A 14,731-nucleotide genomic window follows, 5' to 3' on the forward strand; every position below is an offset into this window, starting at 1 on the left:
ATCCAACTCTGTGAATCTCTGTGTGTTCCAGACGGTGGAGAACACCTGAGGAACTGGTTACTGGCAGGATTTGTCTCTCTCCTTTTCATTCCTCTCTCTTATCCTCCCAGCCACCTCTGTCTACTTCCTCCCTCTCCTCTTCCCTGTATAACTCCGTAAATACCTCTGAGCAGTCCAGACTATGGAGCGCACATCAGGAAGTGATTACTGGCTAGCTTGCTCTCTCCTCTTTTGATCTCACCGCATCTCATTCCAGTCACCTCTATCTACCCCCTCCCTCCTCTCTTCTCCATGTAACTCAGTGAACCTCTCTGGGTGTCCCTCAATGTGGAGAAACTTTTCATCTTTAACCTAGATGTTTTATCATCGGTGCTGTATAGATGGAGAGGTCTAGAGGCTACTGTAAAAATAAAACTGAAAACCAGAAGCAGGAGGCTTAAGTCCAAAGCCTGAGAACATCAGAGAACTCCTGAATTCAGGGAACATTAATCAATAGGAGCTCATCAAACACCTCCATACCCACACTGAAACCAAGCTCCACCCAAGGGCCAACAAGTTCCAGAGCAAGACATACCACACAAATTCTCCAGCAACACAGGAACACACTCTTGAGCTTCAATATACAGGCAGCTCAAAGCTACTCCAAAACCTTTGACATCTCATAACCCATTACTGGTCACTGCACTGTACTCCAGAGAGAAGAAACCCAGCTCCACCCACCGGAACTCCAACACAAGCCTCCCTAACCAGGAAACCTTGACAAGCCACTGATACAACCCCACCCACAGTGAAGAAGCTCCATAATAAAGAGAATTCCACAAATTACCAGAATATTAAAAGGCCACCCCAAATGCAGCAATATAACCAAGATGAAGAGACAGAGGAATACTCAGCAGGTAAAGGAACAGGAGAGTTGCCCACCAAACCAAACAAAAGAGGAAGAGATCTAGGTTGTTTCCATGTCCTGGCTATTATAAACAGTGCTGCGATGAACATTGGGGTACATGTGTCTCTTTCAATTCTGGTTTCCTCGGTGTGTATGCCCAGAAGTGGGATTGCTGGGTCATAAGGTAGTTCTATTTGCAATTTTTTAAGGAATCTCCACACTGTTTTCCATAGTGGCTGTACTAGTTTGCATTCCCACCAACAGTGTAGGAGGGTTCCCTTTTCTCCACACCCTCTCCAGCATTTATTGCTTGCAGATTTTTGGATCGCAGCCATTCTGACTGGTGTGAAGTGGTACCTCATTGTGGTTTTGATTTGCATTTCTCTAATAATGAGTGATGTTGAGCATCTTTTCATGTGTTTGTTAGCCATCCGTATGTCTTCTTTGGAGAAATGTCTATTTAGTTCTTTGGCCCATTTTTTGATTGGGTCGTTTATTTTTCTGGAGTTGAGCTGCATAAGTTGCTTGTATATTTTTGAGATTAGTTGCTTGTCAGTTGCTTCATTTGCTATTATTTTCTCCCATTCTGAAGGCTGTCTTTTCACCTTGCTTATATTTTCCTTTGTTGTGCAGAAGCTTTTAATTTTAATTAGATCCCATTTGTTTATTTTTGCTTTTATTTCCAGAATTCTGGGAGGTGGATCATAGAGGATCCTGCTGTGATTTATGTCTGAGAGTGTTTTGCCTATGTTCTCCTCTAGGAGTTTTATACTTTCTGATCTTACATTTAGAATGGATAAGAAAGCTGTGGTACATATACACAATGGAGTATTACTCAGCCGTTAAAAAGAATTCATTTGAATCAGTTCTGATGAGATGGATGAAACTGGAGCCGATTATACAGAGTGAAGTAAGCCAGAAAGAAAAACACCAATACAGTATACTAACACATATATATGGAATTTAGGAAGATGGCAATGACGACCCTGTATGCAAGACAGGGAAAGAGACACAGATGTGTATAACGGACTTTTGGACTCAGAGGGAGAGGGAGAGGGTGGGATGATTTGGGAGAATGCCATTCTAACATGTATACTATCATGTGAATTGAATCGCCAGTCTATGTCTGACGCAGGATGCAGCATGCTTGGGGCTGGTGCATGGGGATGACCCAGAAAGATGTTATGGGGAGGGAGGTGGGAGGGGGGTTCATGTTTGGGAATGCATGTAAGAATTAAAGATTTTAAAATTTAAAAAATAAAAAACTAAAAAAAAAAAAAAAAAAGAGGAAGAGATAGGGAATCTACCTGAGAAAAAATTCCGAATATTGATAGTGAAAATGATCCAAAATCTTGAAATCAAAATGGATCACAGATAAATAGCCTAGAGACAAGGATTGAAAAGATGCAAGAAAGGTTTAACAAGGACCTAGATGAAATAAAAAAGAGTCAATAGATAATGAATAATGCAATCAATGAGATCAGAAACACTCTGGAGGCAACAAATAGTAGAATAACGGGGGCAGAAGATAGAATTAGTGAAATAGAAGATAGAATGGTAGAAATAAATGAATCAGAGAGGAAAAAAGAAAAACGAATTAAAAGAAATGAGGACACTCTCAGAGACCTCCAGGACAACATGAAACTCTCCAACATTCGAATTATAGGACTCCCAGAAGAAGAAGACAAAAAGAAAGACCTTGAGAAAATCCTTGAGGAGATAATAGTTGAAAACTTCCCTAAAATGGGGAAGGAAATAATCACCCAAGTCCAAAAAACCTGGAGAGTTTCAAATAGGATAAACCCAAGACGAAACACCCCAAGACACATATTAATCAAATTAACAAAGATCAAACACAAAGAACAAATATTAAAAGCAGCAAGGGAAAAACAACAAATAACACACAAGGGGATTCCCATAAGGATAACAGCTGATCTGTCAATAGAAACTCTTCAGGCCAGGAGGGAATGGCAAGACATACTTAAAGTGATGAAGGACAATAACCTACAGCCCAGATTACTGTACCCATCAAGGATCTCATTCAAATACGAAGGAGAAATCAAAAGCTTTACAGACAAGCAAAAGCTGAGAGAATTCAGCACCACCAAACCAGCTCTCCAACAAATTCTAAAGGATATCCTCTAGACAGGAAACACGAAAGGGTGTATAAACCCGAACCCAAAACAATAAAGTAAATGGTAACAGGATCATACTTATCAATAATTACCTTAAACGTAAATGGGTTGAACGCCCCAACCAAAAGACAAAGACTGGCCGAATGGATACAAAAACAAGACCCCTCTATATGCTGCTTACAAGAGACCCACCTCAAAACAAGGGACACATACAGACTGAAAGTGAAGGGCTGGAAAAAGATATACCACGCGAATAGAGACCAAAAGAAAGCAAGAGTGGCAATACTCATATCCGACAAAATAGACTTTAAAACAAAGGCTGTGAAAAGAGACAAAGAAGGCCACTACATAATGATCAAAGGAACAATCCAAGAAGAAGATATAACAATTATAAATATATATGCACCCAATATAGGAGCACCACAATATGTAAGACAAATGCTAACAAGTATGAAAGGGGAAATCAACAATAACACGATAATAGTGGGAGACTTTAATACCCCACTCACACCTATGGACAGATCAACTAAACAGAAAATTAACAAAGAAACGCAAACTTTAAATGATACATTAGACCAGTTAGACCTAATTGACATCTATAGGACATTTCACCCCAAAACAATGAATTTCACCTTTTTCTCAAGTGCTCATGGAACCTTCTCCAGGATAGATCACATCCTGGGCCATAAATCTAACCTTGATAAATTTAAAAAAACTGAAATCATTCCAACCATCTTTTCTGACCATAATGCATTAAGATTAGATCTCAATTACAGAAGAAAAACTACTAAAAATTCCGACATATGGAGGTTCAACAACACACTTCTGAATAACCAACAAATCACAGAAGAAATCAAAATATGCATAGAAACTAATGAAAATGAAAACACAACAACCCAAATCCTGTGGGACACTATAAAAGCAATGCTAAGAGGAAAGTTCATAGCAATATAGGCATACCTCAAGAAACAAGAAAAAAGTCAAATAAATAACCTAACCCTACAACTAAAGCAACTAGAAAAGGAAGAGTTGGGAAACCCCAGAGTGAGTAGAAGGAAAGAAATCTTAAAAATTAGAGCAGAAATAAATGCAAAAGAAATAAAAGAGACCATAGCAAAAATCAACAAAGCCAAAAGCTGGTTCTTTGAAAGGATAAATAAAATTGACAAACCATTAGCGAGACTCATCAAGAAGCAAAGAGAGAAAAATCAAATCAATAAAATTAGAAATGAAAATGGAGAGATCACAACAGACAACACAGAAATACAAAGGATCATAAGAGACTACTATCAGCAGATATATGCCAATAAAATGGACAACGTGGAAGAAATGGACAAATGCTTAGAAAAGTACAATTTTCCAAAACTGAACCAGGAAGAAATAGAAAATCTTAACAGACCCATCACAAGCACGGAACTTGAAACTGTAATCAGAAGTCTTCCAGCAAACAAAAGCCCAGGTCCAGACGGCTTCACAGCTGAATTCTACCAAAAATTTCGAGAAGAGCTAACACCTATCCTCCTCAAACTCTTCCAGAAAATTGCAGAGGAAGGTAAACTTCCAAACTCATTCTATGAGGCCACCATCACACTAATACCAAAACCTGACAGAGATACTACAAAAAAAGAAAACTACAGGCCAATATCACTGATGAACATAGATGCAAAAATCCTCAACAAAATTCTAGCAGCCAGAATCCAACAACACATTAAAAAGATCATACACCATGACCAAGTGGGCTTTATCCCAGGGATGCAAGGATTCTTCAATATCTGCAAATCAATCAATGTAATTCACCACATTAACAAATCGAAAAATAAAAGCCATGCGATTATCTCAATAGATGCAGAGAAGGCCTTTGACAAAATTCAACATCCATTTATGATAAAAACTCTCCAGAAAGCAGGAATAGAAGGAACATACCTCAACATAATAAAAGCTATCTATGACAAACCCACAGCAAACATTATCCTCAATGGTGAAAAATTGAAAGCATTTCCCCTAAAGTCAGGAACAAGACAAGGGTGCCCACTGTCACCGCTACTATTCAACATAGTTCTGGAAGTTTTGGCCACAGCAATCAGAGCAGAAAAAGAAATAAAAGGAATCCAAATTGGAAAAGAAGAAGTAAAACTCTCACTGTTTGCACATGACATGATCCTCTACATGGAAAACCCTAAAGACTCCACCAGAAAATTACTAGAGCTAATCAATGAATATAGTAAAGTTGCAGGATATAAAATCAACACACAGAAATCCCTTGCATTCCTATACACGAATAATGAGAAAGTAGAAAAAGAAACTAAGGAAACAATTCCATTCACCATTGCAACGAAAAGAATAAAATACTTAGGAATATATCTACCTAAAGAAACTAAAGACCTATATATAGAAAACTATAAAACACTGATGAAAGAAATCAAAGAGGACACTAATAGATGGAGAAATATATCATGTTCATGGATCGGAAGAATCAATATAGTGAAAATGAGTATACTACCCAAAGCAATTTACAAATTCAGTGCAATCCCTTCAAGCTACCAGCCATATTTTTCACAGAACTAGAACAAATAATTTCAAGATTTGTATGGAAATACAAAAACCTCGAATAGCCAAAGCAATCTTGAGAAAGAAGAATGGAACTGGAGGAATCAACTTGCCTGACTTCAGGCTCTACTACAAAGCCACTGTCATCAAGACAGTATGGTACTGGCACAAAGACAGAAATATAGATCAGTGGAACAAAATAGAAAGCCCAGAGATAAATCCACACACATATGGACACCTTATCTTTGGCAAAGGAGGCAAGAATATACAATGGAGTAAAGACAATCTCTTTAACAAGTGGTGCTGGGAAAACTGGTCAACCACTTGTAAAAGAATGAAACTAGATCACTTTCTAACACCGCACACAAAAATAAACTCAAAATGGATTAAAGATCTACATGTAAGATCAGAAACTATAAAACTCCTAGAGGAGAACATAGGCAAAACACTCTCCGACATAAATCACAGCAGGATCCTCTATGATCCACCTCCCAGAATTCTGGAAATAAAAGCAAAAATAAACAAATGGGATGAGGGAGGGAAAGATGGCGGAGGAATAGGACGGGAAGATCACATTCTCCCTCACAAATTCCTCAAAAGAACATTTCAACGCTGAGCAAACTCCACAAAACAACTTCTGTAGGCTGGCAGAGGACATCAGGCAACCAGAAAAGCAGACCATTCTCTTCAAAATCAGGTAGGAAAAAATATAAAAGACGAAAAAGGAGACAAAGGAGCTGGGGAGGGAGCTCCGTCCCGGGAAGGGAAGCCCGTCCCGGGAAGGGAATTTGAAGAAGAGAGGTTTCCAAACACCAGGAAACACTCTCCCTGCCGAGTCTGTGGCGAGCCTTGGAAACACAGAGGGCAACATAACAGGAAGGAAAAATAGATAAATAATTAAAACCAAGAGATTACAAGCCCACCAGTAACTCCCCCAGCGGAGAAGCAGCACAGACGCCTGCATCCGCCATTGGGAAGTGGGGGCAGGGCAGGGACGCGCGGGAGGCGCGGGCTGCAGAGCTTTGCAAGAATCGGGCAGGAACGCCCCACCCGCAACCAGAACGATCTAACTTGGGCTAGCAAACCAGACTGTGGGATAGCTACCACGCGAAAAGCTCGAACATAAGACACCGCCAGGACCCAGCACAGAACAAAGGACGGAACGGAAAAAGCCGGCTGCAGACCATTCCCCGCCGGGGACAGGCAGCCAGAGCCGTAAGGACTGGAAAGGGGCAATTGCAGACCCGGAGAGACTTTACTTACCTAGCTGCAAGCAGGCTCCTTTGCTAAGACTTCTGGGGGTGCTGGACAGTCACAGTCTGCCTCACGGGGTGCGCCAGCCGTCCACCCAGAGAGCTGAGCGGCAGCGGCGGAAAAGGTGACAAGCCGCGGCGATTGCGCTCGCCAAACTCCTGAGCTACTCGGACCTGGGAAGGGCACAAAGCGCAGTCCCAGCCGCATTTGTGCCTCTGAGGGCTGCCTGAGGGCCGAACCTGAGCGGCTTGGACCGGGGAAGTGCACGCAGCCTAGGGCCGGCCCCAGACGGTTCCCGGCTGAGCATCGTAGAGCCGGAGCCGTTTGTGCACCGCGAGGAAGGACAGGTCAAGTGGGGCAGAGATACTGTGTACACACGACAGTGCTATTTGTTTGCAGCATCCCCCCTCCCCACAGCGCGACTGAACTAGTGAGCCTAAAAACCAGCAAACAGAAGAAGTTAAACAGAGGGAACCACCTTGGAAGTGAGCCCACACGGCCCATAACATCAGAGAAGAGCCAGATATATTTTTAATTTTTTAATATTTTTAAAATCATTCTTTTTTTTTTTTGCCTTTTGCTTTTTTTTTCTTTTTTTTCCGAGCTTTTTTTTAATTGTTGAATCTTCTATTTCTCCTCTAATTTTTATTTCTATAACCTAGTATTACTATTTTTTTAAAAAAAGACTTTTTTTTTTTTAAGGCAAACACCATATATACTCTTTGGATGGTTGTTGGTGTTTTGTTTTGTTTTTTGTTTGTTTGTTTTTAATAATTCTTTTTTTTCTTTCTTCCTTTTTCCTTCTGCTTTTCTTTAATATTGTATCTTTGAAAATCCAACCTCTACTCCAGATTTTTAATCTTTGTTGTCAATTTTGTACATTTAAAAACCCAAACTTCACTACCCAAGTTTACCTGAGAGCGAGATTACTGGCTTGTCCACTCTCTCCTCCTCTGGCCTCTCCTTTTTCTCCACCAGGTGGCCTCTGTCTCTTTTCTCCCCATCTCTTCTCTATCCAACTCTGTGAATCTCTGTGTGTTCCAGACGGTAGAGAACACCTAAGGAACTGGTTACTGGCAGGATTTGTCTCTCTCCTACTCATTTCTCTCTCTTATCCTCCTGGTCACCTCTGTCTACTTCCTCCCTCTCCTCTTCCCCGTATAACTCTGTAAATACTTCTGAGCGGTCCAGACTATAGAGCGCACATAAGGAAGTGACTACTGGCTAGCTTGCTCTCTCCTCTCTTGATCTCACCACATCTCATTCCAGTTACCTCTAACTACCCCCTCCATCTTCTCTTCTCCTTGTAACTCAGTGAACCTCTCTGAGTGTCCCTCAAGGTGGAGAAACTTTTCATCTTTAACCTAGATGTTTTATCATCGGTGCTGTATAGATGGAGAAGTCTAGAGGCTACTGTGAAAATAAAACTGAAAACCAGAAGCAGGAAGCTTAAACCCAAAGCCTGAAAACATTAGAGAACTCTTGAATTCAGGGAACATTAAGCAATAGGAGCTCATCAAAAGCCTTCATACCTACACTGAAACCAAGCTCCACCCAAGGGCCAACAAGTTCCAAAACAGGACATACCACGCAAATTCTCCAGCAACACAGGAACACTCCCCTGAGCCTCAATATACAGGCAGCTCAAAATTATCCCAAAACTTTGATGTCTCATAACCCATTACGGGTCACTCCACTGCACTCCAGAGAGAAGAAACCCAGCTCCACCCACCAAAACTCCAACACAAGCCTCCCTAACCAGGAAACCTTGACAAGCCACTGATAGAACCCCACCCAAAGTGAGGAAGCTCCATAATAAAGAGAACTCCACAAATTATCAGAATATAAAAAGGCCACCCCAAAACGCAGCAATATAACCAAGATGAAGAGACAGAGGAATACTCAGCAGGTAAAGGAACAGGAGAGTTGCCCACCAAATCAAACAAAGAGGAAGAAGTAGGGAATCTACCGGAGAAGGAATTCCAAATATTGATAGTGAAAATGATCCAAAATCTTGAAATCAAAATGGAAACACAGATAAATAGCCTAGAGACGAGGGATTGAGAAGATGCAAGAAAGGTTTAACAAGGACCTAGAAGAAATAAAAAGAGTCAAAATATAATGAATAACACAATAAATGAGATCAGAAACACTCTGGAGGCAACAAATAGTAGAATAACGGGGGCAGAAGATAGGATTAGTGAAATAGAAGATAGAATGGTAGAAATGAATGAATCAGAGAGGAAACAAGAAAAACGAATTAAAAGAAACGAGGACAATCTCAGAGACCTCCAGGACAATATGAAACACTCCAACATTCGAATTATAGGAGTCCCAGAAGAAGAAGACAGAAAGAAAGATCATGAGAAAATCCTTGAGGAGATAATAGTTGAAAACTTTCCTAAAATGGGGAAGGAAATAATCACCCAAGTCCAAGAAACACAGAGAGTCCCAAATAGGATAAACCCAAGGCGAAACACCCCAAGACACATATTAATCAAATTAACAAAGATCAAACACAAAGAACAAATATTAAAAGCAGCAAGGGAAAAACAACAAATAACACACAAGTGGATTCCCATAAGGATAACAGCTGATCTTTCAATAGAAACTCTTCAGGCCAGGAGGGAATGGCAAGACATACTTAAAGTGATGAAAGACAATAACCTACAGCCCAGATTACTGTACCCAGCAAGGATCTCATTCAAATATGAAGGAGAAATCAAAAGCTTTACAGACAAGCAAAAGCTGAGAGAATTCAGCACCACCAAACCAGCTCTCCAACAAATTCTAAAGGATATCCTCTAGACAGGAAACACGAAAGGGTGTATAAACCCGAACCCAAAACAATAAAGTAAATGGCAACGGGATCATACTTATCAATAATTACCTTAAACGTAAATGGGTTGAACGCCCCAACCAAAAAGACAAAGACTGGCCGAATGGATACAAAAACAAGACCCCTCTATATGCTGCTTACAAGAGACCCACCTCAAAACAAGGGACACATACAGACTGAAAGTGAAGGGCTGGAAAAAGATATACCACGCGAATAGAGACCAAAAGAAAGCAGGAGTGGCAATACTCATATCCGATAAAATAGACTTTAAAACAAAGGCTGTGAAAAGAGACAAAGAAGGCCACTACATAATGATCAAAGGAACAATCCAAGAAGAAGATATAACAATTATAAATATATATGCACCCAATATAGGAGCACCACAATATGTAAGACAAATGCTAACAAGTATGAAAGGGGAAATCAACAATAACACGATAATAGTGGGAGACTTTAATACACCACTCACACCTATGGACAGATCAACTAAACAGAAAATTAACAAAGAAACGCAAACTTTAAATGATACATTAGATCAGTTAGACCTAATTGATATCTATAGGACATTTCACCCCAAAACAACGAATTTCACCTTTTTTTCAAGTGCTCATGGAACCTTCTCCAGGATAGATCACATCCTGGGCCATAACTCTAAACTTGATAAATTCAAAAAAATCGAAATCATTCCAAGCATCTTTTCTGACCATAATGCATTAAGATTAGATCTCAATTACAGGAGAAAAACTATGAAAAATTCCAACATATGGAGGTTGAACAACACACTTCTGAATAACCAACAAATCACAGAAGAAATCCAAAAAGAAATCAAAATATGCATAGAAACTAATGAAAATGGAAACACAACAACCCAAAACCTGTGGGACACTATAAAAGCAGTGCTAAGAGGAAAGTTCATAGCAATACAGGCATACCTCAAGAAACAAGAAAAAGTCAAATAAATAACCTAACTCTACAACTAAAGCAACTAGAAAAGGAAGAGTTGGAGAACCCCAGAGTGAGTAGAAGGAAAGAAATCTTAAAAATTAGGGCAGAAATAAATGCAAAAGAAACAAAGAGACCATAGCAAAAATCAACAAAGCCAAAAGCTGGTTCTTTGAAAGGATAAATAAAATTGACAAACCATTAGCCAGACTCATCAAGAAGCAAAGAGAGAAAAATCAAATCAATAAAATTAGAAATGAAAATGGAGAGATCACAACAGACAACACAGAAATACAAAGGATCATAAGAGACTACTATCAGCAGTTGTATGCCAATAAAATGGACAACGTGGAAGAAATGGACAAATTCTTAGAAAAGTACAATTTTCCAAAACTGAACCAGGAAGAAATAGAAAATCTTAACAGACCCATCACAAGCACGGAAATTGATACTGTAATCAGAAATCTTCCAGCAAACAAAAGCCCAGGTCCAGATGGCTTCACAGCTGAATTCTACCAAAAATTTCGAGAAGAGCTAACACCTATCCTACTCAAACTCTTCCAGAAAATTGCAGAGGAAGGTAAACTTCCAAACTCATTCTATGAGGCCACCATCACCCTAATACCAAAACCTGACAAAGATGTCACAAAAAAAAGAAAACTACAGGCCAATATCACTGATGAACATAGATGCAAAAATCCTCAACAAAATTCTAGCAGCCAGAATCCAACAACACATTAAAAAGATCATACACCATGACCAAGTGGGCTTTATCCCAGGGATGCAAGGATTCTTCAATATCCGCAAATCAATCAATGTAATTCACCACATTAACAAATTGAAAAATAAAAACCATATGATTATCTCAATAGATGCAGAGAAGGCCTTTGACAAAATTCAACATCCATTTATGATAAAAACTCTCCAGAAAGCAGGAATAGAAGGAACATATCTCAACATAATAAAAGCTATCTATGACAAACCCACAGCAAACATTATCCTCAATGGTGAAAAATTGAAAGCATTTCCCCTAAAGTCAGGAACAAGACAAGGGTGTCCACTTTCACTGCTACTATTCAACATAGTTCTGGAAGTTTTGGCCACAGCAATCAGAGCAGAAAAAGAAATAAAAGGAATCCAAATTGGAAAAGAAGAAGTAAAACTCTCACTGTTTGCAGATGACATGATCCTCTACATGGAAAACCCTAAAGACTCCACCAGAAAATTACTAGAGCTAATCAATGAATATAGTAAAGTTGCAGGATATAAAATCAACACACAGAAATCCCTTGCATTCCTATACACGAATAATGAGAAAGTAGAAAAAGAAATTAAGGAAACCATTCCATTCACCATTGCAACGAAAAGAATAAAATACTTAGGAATATATCTACCTAAAGAAACTAAAGACCTATATATAGAAAACTATAAAACACTGATGAAAGAAATCAAAGAGGACACTAATAGATGGAGAAATATACCATGTTCATGGATTGGAAGAATCAATATAGTGAAAATGAGTATACTACCCAAAGCAATTTACAAATTCAATGCAATCCCTATCAAGCTACCAGCCACATTTTTCACAGAACTAGAACAAATAATTTCAAGATTTGTATGGAAATACAAAAACCTCGAATAGCCAAAGCAATCTTGAGAAAGAAGAATGGAACTGGAGGAATCAACTTGCCTGACTTCAGGCTCTACTACAAAGCCACAGTCATCAAGACAGTATGGTACTGGCACAAAGACAGACATATAGATCAATGGAACAAAATAGAAAGCCCAGAGATAAATCCACACACATATGGACACCTTATCTTTGGCAAAGGAGGCAAGAATATACAATGGAGTAAAGACAATCTCTTTAACAAGTGGTGCTGGGAAAACTGGTCAACCACTTGTAAAAGAATGAAACTAGATCACTTTCTAACACCGCACACAAAAATAAACTCAAAATGGATTAAAGATCTACATGTAAGATCAGAAACTATAAAACTCCTAGAGGAGAACATAGGCAAAACACTCTCCGACATAAATCACAGCAGGATCCTCTATGATCCACCTCCCAGAATGCTGGAAATAAAAGCAAAAATAAACAAATGGGATCTAATTAAAATTAAAAGCTTCTGCATAACAAAGGAAAATATAAGCAAGGTGAAAAGACAGCCTTCTGAATGGGAGAAAATAATAGCAAATGAAGCAACTGACAAACAACTAGAAAAATATACAAGCAACTTATGCAGCTCAACTCCAGAAAAATAAACGACCCAATCAAAAAATGGGCCAAAGAACTAAATAGACATTTCTCCAAAGAAGACATACGGATGGCTAACAAACACATGAAAAGATGCTCAACATCACTCATTATTAGAGAAATGCAAATCAAAACCACAATGAGGTACCACTTCACACCAGTCAGAACGGCTGCGATCCAAAAATCTGCAAGCAATAAATGCTGGAGAGGGTGTGGAGAAAAGGGAACCCTCCTACACTGTTGGTGGGAATGCAAACTAGTACAGCCACTATGGAGAACAGTGTGGAGATTCCTTAAAAAATTGCAAATAGAACTGCCTATGACCCAGCAATCCCACTGCTGGGCATACACACCGAGGAAACCAGAATAGAAAGAGACACATGTACCCGAATGTTCATCGCAGCACTGTTTATAATAGCCAGGACATGGAAACCAGCTAGATGTCCATCAGCAGATGAATGGATAAGAAAGCTGTGGTACATATACACAATGGAGTATTACTCAGCCGTTAAAAAGAATTCATTTGAATCAGTTCTGATGAGATGGATGAAACTGGAGCCGATTATACAGAGTGAAGTAAGCCAGAAAGAAAAACACCAATACAGTATACTAACACATATATATGGAATTTAGGAAGATGGCAATGACGACCCTGTATGCAAGACAGGGAAAGAGACACAGATGTGTATAATGGACTTTTGGACTCAGAGGAGAGGGAGAGGGTGGGATGATGAAAAAAAAAAAGAAAACACACTTATGGTTATCAAAGGAGAAACGGGGTGGGGGAGGGATAAATTAGGAGTTCTGGATTAGCAAATACAAACTACAATATTCAAAATAAACCACAAGGGTCTTACTGTATAGCACAGGGAACTATATTCAATAATCTGTAATAAACCACAATGGAAAAGAAAAAAAAAAAAAGGGATCTAATTAAAATTAAAAGCTTCTGCACAAGAAAGGAAAATATAAGCAAGGTGAAAAGACAGCCTTCTGAATGGGAGAAAATAATAGCAAATGAAACAACTGACAAACAACTAATCTCAAAAATATACAAGCAACTTATGCAACTCAATTCCAGAAAATAAACGACCCAATCAAAAAATGGGCCAAAGAACTAAATAGACATTTCTCCAAAGAAGACTTACGGATGGCTAACAAACACGTGAAAAGATGCTCAACATCACTCATTATTAGAGAAATGCAAATCAAAACCACAATGAGGTACCACTTCACACCAGTCAGAATGGCTGCGATCCAAAAATCTGCAAGCAATAATTGCTGGAGAGGGTGTGGAGAAAAGGGAACCCTCCTACACTGTTGGTGGGAATGCAAACTAGTACACCCACTATGGGGAACAGTGTGGAGATTCCTTAAAAAATTGCAAATAGAACTGCCTATGACCCAGCAATCCCACTGCTGGGCATACACACCGAGGAAACCAGAATAGAAAGAGACACATGTACCCGAATGTTCATCGCAGCACTGTTTATAATAGCCAGGACATGGAAACCAGCTAGATGTCCATCAGCAGATGAATGGATAAGAAAGCTGTGGTACATATACACAATGGAGTATTACTCAGCCGTTAAAAAAGAATACATTCGAATCAGTTCTGATGAGATGGATGAAACTGGAGCCGATTATACAGAATGAAGTAAGCCAGAAAGAAAAACACCAATACAGTATACTAACACATATATATGGAATTTAGAAAGATGGCAATGATGACCCTGTATGCAAGACAGCAAAAAAGACACGGATGTGTATAGCGGACTTTTGGACTCAGAGGGAGAGGGAGAGGGTGGGATGATTTGGGAGAATGGCATTGAAACATGTATACTATCATGTAAGAATCAAATCACCAGTCT

This window comes from Ovis aries, chromosome 4 (genome assembly GCF_016772045.2).
Source record: "Ovis aries strain OAR_USU_Benz2616 breed Rambouillet chromosome 4, ARS-UI_Ramb_v3.0, whole genome shotgun sequence".
In the NCBI taxonomy this organism is placed as follows: Eukaryota; Metazoa; Chordata; class Mammalia; order Artiodactyla; family Bovidae; genus Ovis; species Ovis aries.